This window comes from Neomonachus schauinslandi, chromosome 15, assembly GCF_002201575.2.
Source record: "Neomonachus schauinslandi chromosome 15, ASM220157v2, whole genome shotgun sequence".
NCBI classification, from domain to species: domain Eukaryota; kingdom Metazoa; phylum Chordata; class Mammalia; order Carnivora; family Phocidae; genus Neomonachus; species Neomonachus schauinslandi.
This window is the reverse complement of record NC_058417.1, coordinates 35,037,499-35,041,654: the sequence shown is the minus strand read 5'-3', so window position 1 is coordinate 35,041,654 and position 4,156 is coordinate 35,037,499.

The window sequence follows — 4,156 nt, the reverse complement described above, 5'->3', positions numbered from 1 at the left end:
GAGGAGGAGCGCTACCCACCTCCAGGGAGCACCGTGCCTACCAAGAAGCACTGGGTGACCAGCTGGCAGACTCGGGACCGATACTACTGACATCCTCCCTGATCCCACCCCTGCTCCCCCAGTGCCCCTCCTATTTATCATACGTTACGCCCCTGACAAGCCACAGGGGCCACTGCCTTTGGCCGGCGCCAGCAGGTTCGGGCACACCCAGCCCCGCTAGCACAGGCATGTGCGTCTGGCCGCGGGCTTCTCCCCGCAGGAGCGCGGGGCCGTGGGCCTGGACACATGGGGGGCCCACCGCCTGTGGACTGTGCCGGGCACCGCCCCTGCCTGTGCCAAAGCCAAGCCAAAGGGCCTGCTCCAGAGCCAGGAGGAAAAGGCCCCCACTGCGGTAATACCCCCACCCCCACCCTTCACACTGGACCCATCTTGAGCCATAGTCACTGGATTGACCCTGCTGTTGGGACTACAACTACTACTACAGGGAACAGCGCCCCAGGCCCCCCCAGCCGCGGCTCCTGGCACCCGCCTCAGGTTGCCCACGGTGGTGGCATTTGCAGGACCTGTCATGCTCAGACCCAAGAGCAGAGTGGACTAGAAGGAAGGTCCCCAGGATTCCTTTGCTTCACAGATCTCTGTGAAGCCTTTCTCCTCAGGGGAGATTCCCTTCTGACAAGGAATGCAGTCTGAAGGAACAAAGACGGACAAGCCACTGGACAGCCCGGCAGACTGCCTGCGATGGGACTGCCCCGGGAGCACGGAGGAATGCTCAGCAGAGGAGGGGACCAGTCCTGGGCCAAGGAGCTGTTGGAAGGAGAGAGGAGATCCCACTTCTCACTGACCACTACTATCCAGGGCTCTGAAGGCCCGGAGAGACCCCACACCCCCCAAGATCACGGAGGGAGCGACACTTGAATGTAGAACGGGGAGGGAGCCCTGTCCCTGCCCCATCGGCTGGAACCTCCTCTGCCCTCACTGACCATGGGTAAGGGGGCCTAGAAGTGGGGTTCTTGGCAGTCCTTGGCTTTCAGAGCCAACTTAGTTCTGCCTCCTCACCCCACGGGCTAAGTCCTGAGGCCCATTCTAGAAGTCGAGGCTGGTTCCAGGAAACCTCTCCTGACCCCTGCCTTTTGGCAGTCCCCTTTTCCAGTCCCTACCCACTTCCACGGTACTGTAGCAGGGGAGCTCCCTCCCCCTCCTTGTGCCTTCTTTCTATATAGGCTTCTCACAGCAACCAATAAACAGCTCCCAGTTTGTATGCTCTGCATCGGCCTCCATTCACCACCCCACCTCCCACCCCCATCCCAACCCCAGTTCAGTCTGTTGGATAGTGATGTCATCTAGCTGACCCCTAGGTGGACAAAGCCAGGGGCAGGGGTCATAGAGGTTGGGAGGGTGAAAATGTATGCAGGACATACCAGTCCCTGCTCTCAGGGATGTCCTGATCTAAGGTCATCCAGAACATAAAGTCTGGGAAGAGACCTGAGTAGACTGGATAGAATCCAAAATGGCTTCTTGGTGGACAGTGTGCTGGCCCTGGGGAGGGAGGAGGGAGGTAGAGGTGGCGGTGTGCGGGGTCCAGAAGAGGCAGAAAGCTACTTGGCTGTAGAAGCAGGTAGTCCTGGATAGTAGTGGAGGGAGGCTGGGTGCAAGGGTGGAGAGCCAAGAGCCCTCATCCAGTGACTGGATTCAGATAAGAGCCTGCTTTTCTGCCTCAATTCCACCCCCACGCCCACCCCTAGACACCACAATGAGTAGATCAGGGGGTGAACCAGTGACCCGAGACTGGAAAGATTGAAAGGTCCTGGTATCCCCCAATGTCTGGGCACAAGCACCTGGAGTCCTAGTCTTGTGGCCATTCCTCCAAGGGTGCTTCAGTCCTGAGCCCCCATAGCCCACAGCATTGGATCAAGCCCTCTGCTTCCCAAGGTCGCCGTTCCACACAGGCCTGGGAGGATGGAGCAGGGCTGCATTCCCCAAGACTTCTTTGTCCTAAATTGTGGCATAGATCCTTCTGTTAGTTGTCCTCAAAGCTATGACCTTTGGAAGACTTCACTGAAGGCTGAAAATTACTACTCAGAGAAGCCTAGTGGCAGATCCTTGATTCAGCTGCTCTGAGAGCCCACAGACCCAGGCTGTTCTCCCAGGAGCCCCTCCTGATGTCTGCCTCAGTGTCCCCCAACCTGCCTCCCTGGCAGCGTCTGCCCTCTGCTACCCCCACCAGAGCCCACACCTCCCCGCCCCTCACTTTCTGTACTGGGCCTGCCCTTTCCAAGGTGGATTATTAACAGTGGAAGGTCCAGTTCCTCCAGGAAAACCCCAGCCCCTACCCGGAGCTCTCAGAACCAGTAATCAGAACCCCCAGGTCCTTTTCCAAAACCTGGGTTATTCACTCAGTCAGGAATAATACCACATGTGGGTTGGCAAAGCCCAGCTCAGGTTGAGCAGAGCTCAGTCCAGCTCAGTCCTGTCCTTTGCAGACACCTCCTGCTTAAGAAAAAGGTAGGATCGGGGCGCCTGGGTGGCTCAGTCGTTAAGCGTCTGCCTTCGGCTCAGGTCATGATCCCGGGGTCCTGGGATCGAGCCCCGCATCGGGCTCCCTGCTCCGCGGGAAGCCTGCTTCTCCTTCTCCCACTCCCCCTGCTTGTGTTCCTGGTCTCGCTATCTCTCTCTCTGTCGAATGGATAAAATCTTAAAAAAAAAAAACAAAAGAAAAAGAAAAGGGTAGGATCTAGGGATCTACACATCCCTCTGGCCAGCTCCACAGGCTCAGCCCCCAGTCTTGGTGTGTGTGTGTGTGTGTGTGTGTGTGTGTGTGTGTGTGTGAGTGACAGACTGTTTATGCTTGGATGAGAACAGTCTCTCTCTCTCTCACATACACACACATATGCACACACCCTGCAGTATAAGTCATCATTGTCAGGACTGGTGCTATACTTTTATGAAAGAAACATAATGGCAGGGGCGTCTTGGTGGCTCAATCGGTTAAACGGCTGCCTTTGGCTCAGGTTACGATCATGGGGTCCTGGGATCCAGTCTCCCAAGGGGCTCTCTGCTGAGTGGGGAGTCTGCTTCTCCCTCTCCCTCTGCTCCTTCCCTTGCTTGTGTTCTCTCCTGCTCTCTGTCAAATAAATAAATTTTTAAAAATCTTGAAAGATTTTATTAAAAAAAGAAAGAAAGAAATATAATGGCAGAGATGCAGCAATGCCCACTTTATACAAAAAGGTCCTCAATAATGTCAAGCTTCTGAAGCTCCTTGGAACTGTAGCACCTCCAGACCGTTCCCAAAGAGGGCCTTCGCTTTTGAGTCACTAAAAGGACCCATAAGGTGATTCTCCCCCTCTGGACACAAGGCTGGATTGCACTTCCTGGGCCCTCCTGGTTGTATGAGGTCATGTGACTAATTCTGGCCAATCAGTTGTGAGCAGGAGGGACGTGGCTCAATTCTGGGCTGAGACCATTAAATGTTGGGTGAGAGTCCCCACAGTTCTGCTTTCCTGATTCAGCTGCTGTAGAAGCCTGCCTTGAGATAAAATGTCTGTCAGTCTGAGTCCCTGAGAGTCCCCCTCCCACCACCAACCTGCCTTGTACATGTAGTGGGAAATCTGGGCATGGTGGGGTGGGGAGGAGTTTAACCTCAGCATCTCTAACTTAGCTTGACCACACCATGCCACTCCCATTATCACCCTGCAGCAATCTCTGCAGAAGGAATTTTGATCCAAGCACAGAGGCCACAATATAGAAGTCCAGCAGTATGGAGAGGATCACGGGAAATCTCTACTACACCTAGCCTCAGAGTTTACAGTCTTTTCCTCATTACTTAAAATTTTTTAAAGACTTATTTGATTAATTGAGAGAGAGAGAGAGAGAGAGAGCAGGGAGGGGGCAGAGGGAGAGGGAGAGAATCTTCAAGCACATTCCCCACTGAGCCCGGCATGGGGCTCGATCTCACGACCCTGAGAGTCCGATGCTCAACTGACTGAGCCACCTGACCTCTTACTTAAATTTTGACAATAGTAATAGCTGCTATTGATTGATTATTTACTATGTGCCAGGCATAGGGCCGGGCGTTTTACATAAGTATCCTGTATGCTCTTCTGGGCAACTTGAAGACTGCACTCACCAACATCATCAATGATTTAATTGCTAGCTGGAA